Source organism: Engystomops pustulosus, chromosome 5 (assembly GCF_040894005.1).
Source record: "Engystomops pustulosus chromosome 5, aEngPut4.maternal, whole genome shotgun sequence".
Classification (NCBI taxonomy): Eukaryota; Metazoa; Chordata; class Amphibia; order Anura; family Leptodactylidae; genus Engystomops; species Engystomops pustulosus.
In genome coordinates, this window is record NC_092415.1 from 158718709 (window position 1) to 158735027 (window position 16319).

Here is a 16319-nt window from a genome sequence, read left to right on the forward strand (position 1 = left end):
GGTTACCAGAGCAGGAGATCCAACAATAATCTGTCTATATCCACACCTTCTTGTTCCTGTTGTAATCCTGGCAGCCAAGGATGTCGCTTTAAAATGGCAAGTCCTGGGCTGTATTGGACCACAAGAGGAAGCCTTGAGTCCTATCTGGCAAACTCTGTGTTGGGGTGAAGACCTGGGTGCCCACAGAAAGGGCTCTGAGTGCCACCTCTGGCACCCGTGCCATAGGTTCGCCACCACTGTTATAGGGGGACTGTATATAGTTATTATAAGGGGCTATATGTAGTTATTATGGGGGGTGTATATAGTTACTATAGGGGGCTGTATATAGTTATAGGGAGGCAGTATATGGTTATAAGGGGCTGTATATAGTTATTATAGGGGGCTGTATATAGTTATAGGGGGTTTCATATACCGGTAGTTATTATAAGGAGGCTGTTAGACTAAACAAAATATGGTGAAGACACATAGATTAAAATATAACTTTTAATGATATAATGTTAAAAATAAACACTCTCAAACACCAAAGTGTCTCTCTAGCCACTTGGTTATACATCAATTGGATGTCTGTAGGGTAAAGGGTGATTGTAGGGATCACAGAACCATGCATAGAAAGTTACAACAGATGGTGACTCTATTATCTAGACCAGTTCATGATAGAAAATGGGTAGATCTCACCCATCAAGTCATCACGGTGAGGAGAGTAGAGGATGATGGATCCTGGGCACCTCTAGGTCAGGATAAAGATGACTGCACTGCCCCTATTGTGCCCTAAGTTAGATCACCCTTTCGTCCTAAATGTTCCTTCCATCCTGACAAGGATGGTCCAAAGCTGTCCCTACAAGTGACAATGCCCTAGTATGCCCTACGGATCAAATAATTTGTCATTTCTGATGCGTTTCCAGTGCCACAAAGCATGGAACCTTCATCAGAGTATACTGCAGTAGTATTGGATGGCTGCAGACCCGCCGACAGTGGTCAGTATATGTGGGTGAGACAGTGGTACAACCCACTCCTGTAGCAGCCTGGGCAATCCCTACAATCACCCATTGCCCTACAGACATCCAATTGATGCATAACCAAGTGGTTAGTGAGACACTTTGGTGGTTGAGAGTGTTTATTTTTTACATTATATCATTAAAAGTGATATTTTAATCTATGTGCCTTCACCATATTTTGTTTAGTCCAAGTGTTGTGGAAGGTGAACTTGTGAGCCTTTGATGAGGCCGTTGGCAGTATAAGTAGTCGTTTCTCTTTTGATTTATAGGGAGTCTGTATATAGTTATTATATGGGGACTGTATAGAGTTCTTATAGGGGGACTGTATAGAGTTATTATAGGGAAACAGTATATAGTTATTATAGGGGGCTGTATATAGTGTTTATAGGGAGGCTGTGTATAGTTATTATAGGGGCACTGTATATAGTTTTTATAGGGGGCAGTATATAGTTATTATAGGGGGCGGTATATAGTTATTATAGGGGTTCGTAAATAGTTATTATAGGGGGGCTGTATATAGTTAATGCAGTGGGACTGTATATAGGTAATGTTGGGGGCTGTATATAGTGATTACTGTGGAAGCTGTATATAGTGATTGCTGGGGGGTGTATATAGTGATTGCTGGGGGAGCTCTATATAGTGATTGCTGGTGGAGCTGTATATAGTGATTGCTGGGGGAGATGTATAAAGTGGTTGGTGCGGGAGCTGTATATAGTGGTTACTCAGAACCGTATATAGTAATACTGGGGGCTATATATAGTGATTACTAGGTGCAGTATATAGTGATTACTGAGTAGGCTGTATATAGTTATTGCTGGGGAGTGGTATATAGCGATTTTACGCCCAGGGGCCCCCAGCAACTTAAATCCGGACCTGCTATAGGCAATATCATAAATTTAACCACAATTTGACAGCTGAAAAGGCCAATGTTATGTATATTGAATCTATAAATATGACTAATACCACACAAGATGTGGAAGCAGCATAAAGGTTCCTTTAAGCAGCAGCTAATAACATGCTTGTGCTTGGAATATAAAATGATGTGTTTGTGGTTTAGCCTCAGCCCGCTGCTAAAATGACTGTACCAGAGAGCAGAACTTGATCTGCAGCACATCCTGCTGGGGTTACTGGCAAGAAATGCAAATAAAGTAAATAAAATCAGTCAAGCTTAACATTGTTTCCTTGTGGTACCTTATTTTTTCGGTAAATAGGTGCAATTATAGTTAGGATTTCTATACAACGCTATCAGTTGGAGAATTCCTTCTTGTCCATTTCATTTAGTATCCAGCATCATGCAGACAACATTAAACCAGACTTGTGTGCAGTCTGTAGTGCCACCTGGTGGGAAAATGGCATGTTTACTATGGAAAAATGTGTTTTACATTTGCAAACATCTTTGGGCAGTTACATAGAGTTTAATACAGTAAGTTTTCCCTTGAGCAAGGCTTCTTTTCTCCAATATTGAACAGTATTGTAGTCTTTTAGGTGTGGTGTATGTCAGCTCCATGGGCACAAACACAGATGTGATCAATAATATAACACAAAGATGGGGTTACATGGGGTAAAAGCAAAAAGAAAAAGATGCTAATCACAGAATTTAGGAATATAGGGGAAAATTTATCAAGGGTTGTATGGCAGTATTCTGGCATATAAGTCCTGAAATAGTCACAATTTATTGCATTGTTTGCCCCTTACTTCAACTCTATGCCATATGTGCGTGGAGGGGTGTGAAAGGGACCATGCCTAGGGGCAGAATGGGCCAGCGTGGGGCATTCTTGCCCTGTGCCTTCACACGTTCTATGGCCTCCTCCAGGAACTATTGCAGGTTATAGTGCAATCATACACCAGGCAGGACCTGGATACATCTGGAGGCCACACCGTCTTGATAGAGCTGCTATGGCAGGAAGGTACGGGATTTAATCATATGCATAATTGCAAAATTAAAATTAAGTAATTTTAAGGATGCTTCTATCACTGGTTATGTTATACTGTATTTAGTAGCCAAAAGAGAAGTTAGTTCTGTAATAATGCAGTTATATTTTATTCTGATGTTTCCGGTATAAGATAGGTAGGGAAGCAGAAGCTCAATGTTAGCTCTCCCACTACCTGAAAATAAGATGTATAGGCTGAAGAAGACACATTCCACTAGTATCAACCCTTTCCAGAGCAATGACAGCATGTGATCTAGAGAAACATAAGAAAAACAAAATCCCATAAGCCAGATTTTATGGAAGTAATTAGTGATGAGCGGAACAAACCCAAAATTTAAAAAGCTGTCTGGGTCCTGGTTTGATACCAGAAATTGTTTTTTGATTGGTACTGATTACAGGTGTGAACTGTTTAAATCCCACTGGCAAAGTCGCTAGTGACACTTAAATCAACCAAGCATGTTGGCATTAAAATGTCTGCAGTGCTATGGGCAGCGATTTTATGGTAGGTAGACCATGGGCACTAACGGTGAGGAGAAATACCATGTACTCCAAATAAGATTTTTTTTTAATACATAATGCATAGTACTCATACACACATGGATGATAAGCCATAGATAACATGTGATATACCGCATATACTTGAGTATAAGCTGACCCCAGTATAAGCCGAGGTACCTAATGTTACCACAAAAAAATTGGAAAAACCTATTGACTTGAGTATAAACCGAGGGTAGGAAATGCATTGGCCACAGCCTCCAGCTAGTATATATATAGTATATATATTCAGCCCATTCCCAGTAAAAAAACCCAGCCTCCTACCCCTTAGTATATAGCTAGCCAGCCCCTTGCCCCCCAGTGTATAGCTAGCCAGCCCCCTGACCCCAGGTTCACACTGATTACAGGTGTGAACTGTTTAAATCCCACTGGCAAAGTCGCTAGTGACCCTTAAATCAACCAAGCAAGTTTGCATTAAAATGTCAGCAGTGCTACGTGTAGCGATTTTATGGTAGGTCGACCATGGGCACTAACGGTGAGGAGAAATGCCATGTACTCCAAATAAGATTTTTTTTTACGACATAATGCATAGTACTCATACACACATGGATGATAAGCCATAGATAACATGTGATATACCGCATATACTTGAGTATAAGCTGACCCCAATATAAGCCGAGGTACCTAATTTTACCACAAAAAAATTGGAAAAACCTATTGACTTGAGTATAAACCGAGGGTAGGAAATGCATTGGCCAAAGCCTCCAGCTAGTATATATATATAGTATATATATTCAGCCCATTCCCAGTAAAAAAAAAAACAGCCTCCTACCCCTTAGTATATAGCTAGCCAGCCCCTTGCCCCCAGTGTATAGGTAGCCAGCCCCCTGACCCCAGTATATAGCCAGCCCCAGTATATAGCCAGCCAGCTCATGCCTCCAGTCTATAGCCAGCCAGACCATGTTCCCAGTATATAGCCAGCCACTGTATATAGCCATCCTGCCACCAGTATGCACAGCACATAAAAAATAAACTCAATACTCACCTTGCCCCCCGAAGGTCCTTGCTTGCTTTCGACAGTGGCAGGATGCCACTGCCGGAAGCAAGACAAGGAACTGTAGGGCATGTCGTAAAGGATTAGTATTGAGTTTATTTTTTATAGACTTGAGTATAAGCTTATACTTATACTCTGGATGCTTGCAGCCACTACTAAATGGATCCCATGGTGTACATTTACCTCTCGTGTATGCATGAGACTTACAGCTTTCATGTGGACACAAAAGAATGTTTGAACACACTCCCTTTAAGATATCAAAAATAAACCCAAAGCAGTATAATATGTTGCCATACTTACAAAATCCATGAAATTATTCAATGCACAACACAACCACTAGGTGTCAACACACAGTCATATAAGTACGATATCACTTTGTGACACAGTATAACAAAACATCACTAGGGTAGGTTAATAAATGTTTTAAAATAAAAACTTTGTTATTGATTGCAAGAAATCTTACCATGGCTTTCTGAACAATTTGTGGGACCACAGTCACCAGAAAAATAACAAGTGCCCGCAAGTGTTGGTGCACTGTGCTTCTTTTACGGAGCACTTGCAGGCCCCTGTGCTTGTGATCACTATGGGTCCCAGCTTTCAGACCCTAATAAGAGATGAGGGAGTGGTCAAAATTCACGTTGAACAGGATTGTTCAAATTTAGTTTCTGGGCCCAGACTTCATGCTGAACTTTGAGACGAACGAGAAACCCCTTTGAAGTCGATGAAGACCGAAATTGTAACACCCAAAATGGGCAGTAAAATTGGGATGGTAAGGCTAAAGAGGGCTGATAAATGTGGGAATAAAAGCCTGTCCACAATGGCCTATGGAAGGTAGTAGAAATAATAACATAACATTTAAAAAATAAGAAAAGATGTAATAATAAAAAAAAAAATTTAAGAAAATTATTACACAGCAGTTAAAGGTGCTCTGGTTGTTCAGGCCCAGTTATTTACATAGAGGATTAAAGAAGCAATGGAAAAAACACACGTCCTTCTTTTATCCGGAGTTAAGAGTGTCCAGACCCAGTTATTCTCTCTGCAGCAAATGAAGCAATGGGAAGACCACAAATCCTTTCTCTCAGTGTGATTTAGGGCGCTCTGGGTGGTCAATGCAATGAGGCATGTAGTGGCTCATGTGGGCCAGGCTGCCCTGAGGCAAGGACAATTTGACCTCATTGGGAGGTATCTTTTCCTCCTCTCCAGCTCCCCAGCCTTGATCCATTGACACCCATGAGCTCCTGCTCCTGCTCTTTCTCCTGCTCCAAAACTTTTCCCTGGCTGGCCAGTGCAGTAGAGAACCACTGGTCCAGGAATTCACTATACAAGCCTTGTATGGACTGCCTGGACCTGTTCCTCCTCTTCTTCATCTTCCCCCATTACATCCTCAATCATAGCCGGAAAAGTTTTTCAAGTTTTTTGCAGTCCTGGGGGCAGAATGTGAGCTAGAGCACCTCTTCCAATGGAATTAGCTGCCACTACATTAACCCAGTTGGTAATTAAGGAAATGCAACGTCAGATACTAATAGCATTCCTCACGGCTCATTTTGCCCACAACCTGAATGTGAGCATTTCAAAGGCCAACAATTTGGAAATGCTCTAAATCAGGACCAGAGCCCATGCATGTAAAGGGCCAAACTTTTGTTTTTTCTGCTTGATTTGTTGGATAGAGGGCTGACAGAGGGGCTGCTGTTAGTATTAGAGATGGTGACGTCACACTCCCATGCAGGGAGACTGGTGGCCTTGTGACTTGGTAGATGGTGGAACATGCTGGGTCAACTGAAGCATCAAGAGGAGCCTTAGATATTTACAGGCTTATTTAGAGTCTCAGTCATTGCAGCTCATGTTTACTGTGCAGAATGAGATGCTCAGATTGTAAAGGATTTGGCCTTGGTTTTATGGACTCATGACACAACGTGCAAATTACTTCTGTTTTCTCCATTCTATAAGTAATGCTATGAAGTAGACATCTTGTGAATGGCCTTTGTTTCCTGGGTCCGGGCTATGGGCAGTAGCAGTCGACAATGTGGCAACTGCCACACCCCCCCCCCTTTTGCTTGTTATGCTGGTTGCCTGGGGCTTCCTGCCATCACCTATTTGTCCAAAGTATCACTGTCGTCTACCTATTTTGGATCTAGGATGTCATCATCACCCATCACTTCTTCTACCACAGAGCCCACATCACTGTACTTCTTCTCCGTCTGCACATCACAGAAAGCCATAGCCTTTGGCAGTTGTGCTTCATCGTCATTGTAGGTCTATTCTGACAGTCCACCACCCATAACCTCATCCTCCAATAAAAGTTATTTGGAATCTTTGAACTCTGCTACTGGGACAGGAGCAGGTGGATGGGCCATGAAATTCCAGCTAGGAGAGTCAACATTCAGCATGACTGACCGCTCCATGACTTGGGGCTGAAAATACCAATAACATCTATGGAGTCTACAGAAACTGTACTTTCTCCCATATGCTATTGGCTGTGAAATCTTAGGATAGTAATGGGCTAATTGCTGTCCTATTTGCTGAAGAAGCTCTACTTTTTATGTGCCAAGTCCCTGCTCTGTATAACACACAACTGAATGAACCAAGAAAACAATGCAAGCCTACACAAGCAATGATAGCTTCAGGTATTACCTGGTTTGGACATCCATGGCCTGTTGTTCTAGATCTTTATACCGAGTTACTTCTCTTCAGCTTATTAGAGGCAGTTGAGTTTGTCCAATACACACAATCTTTTCTAAATATAGGTCATCAGTATCTGATTCCTGAAAAACCCATTTAACTAAATCTACCATCAAAATCAAGCATGATAAACCAAAAACACTACCTCATAGATCTAGGTACTGTGAATGTGGTAATCTTATATTTTTTATCCACAACCTCTTTCCTCCTAAAATCAACATGTAAAATTATGCCAATAATAGTCCTAATTGAGGGAGTGCTACCAAAGCCCCTCTATGCTGTAGCTTCATAGGGCTTTACAGTGTACAGGAGCACTTCCCCCCTCCCATTGTGTGCTGAAAATTCCTCAGGCAGAGGATGGAAATGCTGGGAGAGCAGATGAAGGGGGTAGTAATGTAACAGCCTGTGAAGCCAGAGCATTGGGGGTTTCTGCTTACGCCCCCAAAACCCTTCAGGCTCAATCGCATAATTTAAAAAGTTTATTTTAGAAGGAAGGAGGTCATGGATATAAAATGTAAGACGATTAACACAGACACAGTGCCCGGATCTATCAGTAAGCGTCCCTGGTTTATCCATGCTTGATTTTGATGGTAGATTTCCTTTAAGATTATGATAGTATTTTTACACCTCATATATATATTTCAAATAATGAAGTATGGATCCATAAAATTTATGTGATTTTTTTCTACCGTTCTGCTTAAAGCAGATTCTCTGTAATCCTCAATAACCTGAGCTACAAATCACTAACATCATTAAAATCTTAGCATTATGCAGTCTACAAAGAATGGGATTTATCTTATCACATTTGACAGGAAACTGAAAAAATTGCCACAGTGATTAATAGTCTGGCTTATATATTAGGCTCAATACGTTCCTAGTGTCTGTTAACTAGCCTGCAATTCTTGTGAATATTAATAATGATGATATTAAAGTAATTTTATTTAAAAAAATCATAATATTATAGTTTATAATTTAAAATCCCGTAGATAAAAAATATCTATCATTCCTGGATGTTCTGTTTCTAGCTACTGTAGAAGGAATGTGAATATTAGATTTTACAGTCAATTTATCAAGAAACAAAGTAAATATTGGGTAATTTAGTAAAGACATTTAGAAAGTTGAAAAAAATATTTTCTAATATTTATAGGAAATGTACCATTTGTTTTTATCTAAATGGTGTTGCTCACAAAACTATTACAAAATGCAGGACCTTGGGAAAGATTGCCTGGCATGCACATGACACGTAGCTTCCTGAACTGTGCAGACAGGACTAATAAACCGGAGCTGGAAGACTCATACACAGCAACTGGGGGGTAGTGCAATGCTCGATTACTTCTGCCTGTCAAGGACAACACAGTGAATACATCATTCTCTGAAGCAGTGCATAATTAGGGTAAGTGGAGAAGTACCGGAGCAGACACATGAGCGAGAGTGCCTCATCATCACAATTTTATAATTGTTTTTTCAGCAAAACAACTCAGTTCTGAGATATGTTTCTGCATCAGTGTAGCAACAGCATTCTCAAGGTATGTTTACTTCATTATACATAAAAGCAAATGGTAGAATTTCTCTAAAAAGCTTTGGACCTGCTAAATAAATGAATTAACCCACTGATGATTTAACCCTTTTTTTTAAGTTGTGTTTCCTTTTTCTACTCCCCACCTTCAAAAATCTATGACTTTTTTTATTTTTACGTGTACAAAGCTTTTTGAGTTCTTGTTTTCTGTGTAAGAAATTATGCTTTGTAGTGCCAGTATTTAATATTCAATGCCCTATACTGAGATGTGGGGGAAAAAAAAAAACATGATGAAAAAACACAAATGCTCCATTTTCTTGTGGGCTTGGTTTGTACGGCTTTCACTGTGTGTTCCAAATAACACATCTCCTTTTTATCTTCGGGATGGTTTGATCATGGGGGCACTAAATGTATACAAGTTTTATAGTTTTTTAATACCATTATAAAAATAAAAACCTTCTGTACAAAAAGAATTTTCATTTTGCCATCTTCAAATGCTAATAACTTTTTCACACTCCAGTGTACATAGCAGTGCAAGGTGCTATTATTTGCAAGATGAACTGATGTTTTCCTTGCTGCCATTTTGAAGACTGTATGCTTCAACAGGGTTCAACGCCAACAATTACCATATTCATATTTTAATGCATCAGGACTTTTGGGTTGCGGCGATACCTAACACGTTTATGTTTTTATTGTAGGAAAAGTTGGGTTATTTGAACTTTTAGGTTTTTTTTTATTCTTTTTTCTAAAAGTACAATTTTTTTAGACCCAATAGGGTATTTTAAAGGACACCTGTCATCAAGTCTCTGTCACAAATTCAGTCACCACTACCTGTTGGAGCAGCTCAAAAGGATTCCATCCTAGCCTTTATCCAGTTAATTCATACATTAATCATTCCAAAATCATCTTTTCTTTATTATGTAAATTAAGCTGGTCACATGGTCAGAGGCAGTGATGTCACCCTTGTTTCCTCTCCCCTCACCTCCCTGCTCATGTCTGTGTGTAATGTATAGTAAAGCATTGCTAGTATCTGTGCTGTATCTGCTGACATGCTGCATCCTCCTAATACACATGTAGAGACACAGACATCAGCTACACAAGTACCTGACATGTTCTGCTTTAACATGTGTGGGACACAAACACCAGCTACACAAGTACCTGACGTGTTCTGCTACACACATGGCTGCATCCTGGAGCTGTACTATCTCTCATATACACACACACACACACACACACATAGGGTAAGACTGGGAAACCAAGGGCCCACCAGTGAAATTTATTTTGGGGGCCCGAACAGGAAAAGGGGGCAGAGTCAGTGCAATGAAGGGTGGAGTCGGCATGGCAAGGGAGCAATCCTACAACTAGCTCGACAAAGGGGGCGTAAGTCAAAAAGGGGCATGGCCTCATGCAAAAAAAAACCTCTGAATTTCCTGTTGAATTTCCTCTATTAGAATCATTGTCCCCAATGTCTCATGTTTAACACTTTCCTTCAATGACCCCTACTTGTCCAGGTATGTGCTTTTACACAGTTGCAATGCAATTGTGATTTTATCCCATGAATTCTTCCCCCATGTCACAACCTCTTGCAGTATCTAAATGATCTAATAATGCTAATGTATGGTGTGGGGAGAGATGTAGCAATGACTACCACCGGGGTAGGTGCATCTGCTGCTGTACACAAATAATGTAAGTGTAGAGATTAATTTGTCACCACACGGCTCACAAAGCGGCTTGCACTAAGAAAATCACATTATAAGTACAGTAAATAGAGCAGTAATACCATGTAAACTATTCAGATATTCAGTGTTTGCATATACCTTAGTGTTCACAGAGAGCTGCTGCAGGTTTATGTCTGTTTGACTATTGTCAATAGCGTTATGCAGTGTTATCTGCCTCCCGCTGGTAATAAAGGTGTTAACTTCATTATAATCCTGTCCTTTGGCGGTAATGAGATGACTGCTGACCCTGCTGGGAGAGATTAAAGGACTGGAACTTGACAATGTGTTATAGTATCCCTGCAAGTAGTGTTAGAATAAATTAGTCGAGAGACTTACCTCAACACAATTTATCAATATCATGTAATGTGAAAAGATCAATTTATTAACAATATTTAAGAGGAAAAGATCGGGTTTGACCTTGACATAGAACCCTAAAGCTCAGCCAATGGGTGTAGGATACACAATTCAATCTGACTAGCAACATCGGGCAACATTTAGGCTTCATTTGCTTTGTAAAACATTTTTAAGTTGTCAGGGAAACTGCCCAAAGTTAAGAAATTCAGTTTTTTTTTAAGGTAGGATGGAGGTGGAGTGAATTTGTAACAATTTGTAAAAATTGGATACCCAAGTTCTTAACACAAAAGTTGATCATTCTACAAGGCAAGTTTACTTTCAGTTGAGAAAGTCATAGCAACCATCTAAAAAGTCTAAAAACATTGTCAAAAGTTGCATTTACACAAAAACACTCCATAATTTTGAAACTTCTTATAAATTCTCATTTGTTAAATTGCTTTCCAAATTATCCGAAAATTAGAGTTTGCTTTAGACTTGCCAATAAAGCCTACAACAATTACCAACAGTGAAGTAACCATAATGCCATAATAATGACTCTCAAGAGCCTACACCGTAGCACCCGAGGTCTGTTACAAGAGAGTGGGGTTTGTTGATTCACCATTAGCAATCGCCATCTATGCACAAAATGATTTAGTTCATTTCTTAACCCCTTCAGGACCAGGTCACATTTAGGTGTAAAATACAATGGAAATGTATTCATTTCTGTATCAATCCTGTTCAAAACCCAAATATTTTTTAGTTTTCTGATGCCATAGCCATATGAGGCCCTGGTTTCTGCAGGATGAGTTGTAGCGTGAGAGGGGCGGTCTGGGGAAGAAGCAGCGCATGAGACTGCCCCCTCATGAATTCACTAGACCGCTGTGAGCTCGATTCGGCATTCCTAGAGTAAAGCATTGTCTTCCAGCTTTATTAGAGGGTTCTGATAAAGCTAGCAGTTCCACACTTGCGAGTGTTATGAAATGAACTTGCATCACACTCGCACCACATGCTACCTGCATCTCCCGGCCCGAGCACTGCAAACCGGAACTTAACTGACATGCTGAGTTCAGTTCCAGTTTGCAGCGTTCGGGCTGGGAGATCCAGGCAGCACGCTTTGCGAGTGTGATGTGAGTTCATCGCATCACACTCGCAAGTGTGAGACAGCCTAACACTGCAAAAAATGAGGTAGCGCTTGGCGTTGCTTACTTTGGTAAGCAGCTCCTAGTACTTTTTTTTAGGGTGACAGGTCCACTTTAAAAGAAATCTACCACCAAAATCAAGGATTGCAAACCAAGCACACTGACATGATGTTGTGGGTCTTCTCTATATGAAAAAAGGCTTTAAAATTATGCAAAATAACCTGAGGGGCTCCATGTTCATAGATATTATTCGAACGACCTTAATATTTCTGCTTTGCAAGAACCAAAACTGTTAATTAAATAGTTAAACACCCATAGTCCATTCCGACCTAATGTGTTAACACCTCACTCATTAACTACCTGGGCATTGGGACAGACATGAAGACTTTAATGTTTCATGTCCTAATGCTGATTTCACTAACACTTCCTGTTCTGGAGAGATTGTACAATTACTGTATTCGTGGCTTGGGAATGTTGTGCACTTGAAGAGTTTCTTAACAATGTGCCATTTACAGAACTTGCATAAATCATGTCTTCATGTTTGTATGTCTGCCTAGTGGTGCCATGGATGCTATTGTCTGTATTTTTTGTGTGGGTTTTCTCCGTTTCCTCCCTCACTCCAAAACATACCGGTAGGTGGATTAGATGTGGGCCCCATGGGGACAGGGATTTATTTGGCAAGCTCTTTGCAGTGCTGTTTAATCTGTGTGTGCTATATAATGAATGTAAAAGATTTTTTTATGAATTTTGTGTTGGTTATATATGACCCACTTGTGTATTTAAGTTCTCTATTAAAGTTGGGCCGGACTAGTGGAAAGGAGGTTGGTCTCTAGTTGTTTCATGCAGAAACTACTTATGACTTCTGGAATTATAATACAGCTTTAATCCTGATGGTGGGAGGCATAGATTATAATTGCAATATTTTAGCATGGTTAAAATGCACTTTTACTTGCTTAAGATAAATGCAACTATATATTTTTTAATAAATTAGGTGAATTTTACTTCAATATAACTTGTTTTATGATTTGCAGAAGAAGCACCAGTCCTCTTGGATCCCCTATTTCTATCTAGTATCTGGCAAAAGTAATCATGTTCAAATGACATTTATTTTGATAAGTCTTTTTCTTCATTCTTTCCTTTCCGCTTTCAATTACTAGCTTGCTTATATTTATTTTATATAACACAGCGGGTGACTCACACGAGAAGGCTTCCATTAGCAGGCCCGTGGTGATGTATTCTAGCTGAATATTGGATCAGTATGCGCTTACGTTACTGTGGCCATTCAACTGAAACCGTTCAATATTTATTGGAGCATATTCCCACAGCATTTACTTTTTCTTTGCTCTATAGAAGTTGAAACATAAAAAATAACACCTCATGACTTTGTTTTTCTTCATTTTTTATTGAAAGCTTCATCAAAAAAAAAGTTGAAATTTAACATCCACTGTTAAACAGAAAGTCCTGTAAGTGGAGAACAAATTGACACTTGGGCTTTGTTACATATTAAACAACTCATATAAACCAAGCCATTGGAAACTATTTTAAGACATTTATGTCATCAAAACTCGGTCTTTTAATCCTCTTAATTCAGATGAAGTTTTTTTTTTTTTAATCCAGGCTATAAAATGAACCATGGTCCAAATCTCACCTTTCACCACAGCAATAAAGGCAATGAAATGTTGTCTAGTATTACCATTTTACCATTCAGTCTCTTACTATTCTGTATGCAGTGCCCCATTCGCAGCTTTTGTGAAAGTAATCATTACATGTGGTTCAAATGCTGAAAATTAAAGATTTTCTTCCATTCTGGATAAAAAGGCAGAAGTTACAGTAAATAATAATTATTAGAACGGTATAAATGATTGATCACAATTAAACGGTCCCTCAGCTCATGTACATAAAAGATTAAAACAACTTTGCAAATAATTTTAATTAAAAATATCAGATGTAGATGGTGTATCTATTTATGAGCGAAGCCCCTTAAAATTCAGGTTCTACTGAGTTCCTCACAAATCCGAATTTTCAACCAGTAACCACCCAGTTATCTGTTTAAAGGCTTTTAAACCACTGTATTAAAACCACTGTATTAAAACCACTGTAAAACCTTGGCATTTAAACCACTGTAACTGCAGACCACCATTTTTTTTTTGGGGGGGGGGGGGGTTACTGTTATCTCCCAGCGCCACCGACAGGTTGCACAGCTGTACCCATTTAAATGCCGCTTTGCTGACTTCACCAGCAGTATGTAAAGAGTTAACATCCAGTATGGGTGCTGGTATTGACCATGGGCATTAACTTTGTGAAGTTAAGACAGATCCATCCCTGATCTCCGGACCCAAACCTGCAAAGTTCCACTTACCATGGGGCACATTTACTTACCCGATCCGGACAGTCCGACGAAAATGAAGTCTGGCACGATTCACCAACATCGTGCGCCCGAGATCCTGCATGTGTTGCTTCTCCGCTTAGGCCTGCCGGAGTTCACCTTCTTCTTCCTGGTGTATGTGAGTGCATGTCTTGCAACATAATTTGCAATGTTAAATCCTGCGCGTTGTCCGAATCCGTTGGATCGTTCAACGGCCCGCCCCCTGATTAGTCGCGTGAAAGCCGGCGCCGATTCGCCAAAATCCGATCGCGTGTGCCAAAAACCCCTGTTAAATGCGGCGCAACATGGAAATCATCGGGAAATCCGACGAAAATGCGTCCCACTGACCCTTAGTAAATGAGCCCCAGTGTAGTTTCATGATGCAGTACAACTTTCTTCCATTTAACTCTCATACTCTTTTACTTACATTCATATGGAATACAAGCCAACAAAAGTAGCACTATGTACTTGTTACTATGGAGACACATATTTCTGTTACTGTAAACATGAACTGTTATTTTTAATTAATACTATTTGCAAAGTTTCATTACTTTAGTAAATTTATTTAAACAAGAAGAAATTATTACACATGTCTTTTAACTCTTTAATAGCGCTTTTAATCCTTTAAGACAGTACAGGCTGAAAGCTGAACCGAACATATTTATTTTATTTTTCTTTCTTATTTCTTTAAATAAGGCCCCTTCCACACTTGCAGATCACGTCAGAGTCTGATCAGGGAGCGATCAGGGTTTGATCAGTGAAAAACTGACATTTTGCAGAGTGCAATCAGTTTTCAATCAGAGTTTGTTCAGTGTCTCAGTTTTTCACGCTCGTTTTCAATGCAATTTCAATGCGTTTTTCACGCACAGAAAACGCACGTTAAAAGGACTCAGGACTGAGCTCTATCTTTTCTATGGAAATTGATGCGTGAAAAATGCATTGTACTTGCAAGTGTCTCAGAGTGCAATGCATTTATTATGTATTTCCATAGACTTGTATGGTGCATGTTTCATGCGCGTGACTTGCAAAAGTAGAGCACGCTGAGATTTAAGCGCGTGTTTAAAAAAAACAGTATGTGCATGAAAAAAAATGCAAGTCTGAAAAAGCCCATTGATTACAATGGGTCAGAGTGCAATGCAAGTTTTGCGCATCAAAAGCACCCGCATAACACGCGCGTGAAAAACCCAATTGTAGAAGCGGCCTAAGAGTTAGATTTTTGCAGGATGTGTGGTGTTTGTCACAATTTTTTAATACATATATCATATTCATTCAAATTGACAACTTTTATTAACTCTTTGTGGGAAATAGAAATAATCCTGTATTTTGTGTGTGTTACCGTTTTCTGAGACACATAACACACCCTTTTTTTCCATCAACACAGATTATTTATTCTTTTTCTTTTTTTATGTAAAAAAAACGCTTTAATCACACATTTCTTATTTACAAATATTTTGGAGCATTTTATTTAATTTGTTATTAACAATTGTTTCAAGTCTGAGTAGGGTAATTCTTACTGTCTTTTTCAGGGCTTAATAAGTGTATCAAGTTAGCAGATCTAAGTTCTTCTTAGGTTAATGGCTTCCACAGCAATGGGTTATACTTTATCTCCATTCCCGTTCATTACCCGACAATAGTACCCCATCTGTAAGTTTAAAATGTGCTCCAACTGTGTCCATGTGATCACAGGGACATTCATGTATGGAATACAGAAACATATGTAGGCCAATTTTACGTTAATTGGTTAGATACCTGTGATTTTTCCACTGAATAGGCTACTGTATTCTTGGTCTAGGGTTTAAAAAAATACAGAATGCTTTTATAAAACACTAACAAAAACTGTAAGAACATCTCAATATAGTATTTGGGAAGAAAAGAACATGAAAGTTATTTGCCTAAAGAGCCTGAAACCCCATGTACTGGATTTGAGAAGTTAAAACATCCCACTGGAAAGAGAACTTTAAGAATAGTTGATTGTTTAATAGAGAAAATCATTTGCCTTTGAGTCCCATTTCATGTGCGTATGAAGAAATGCAATAAAAATAATACATGATTTCATTAAGTAAGCCAATAAAAGATATAGGGGGCAATTTTATT

At 39.4% G+C, this 16319-nt stretch overlaps 1 long non-coding RNA gene across 3 annotated transcripts in view; it reads left to right on the plus strand.

Annotated features, from left to right (window-relative positions):
• Nucleotides 1-16319, plus strand: part of LOC140133423 (uncharacterized) — a 38441-nt gene that overhangs the window by 10673 nt on the left and 11449 nt on the right. For 2 of the 3 annotated variants that reach the window (XR_011855889.1, XR_011855891.1), the window contains one exon: nucleotides 8362-8917. The exons of the other annotated variant lie outside the window; for it this stretch is intronic. This is a non-coding gene — a long non-coding RNA (uncharacterized lncRNA). Of the gene's footprint in view, nucleotides 1-8361; nucleotides 8918-16319 lie in introns of those variants that run through there. 3 annotated transcript variants of the gene reach the window in all.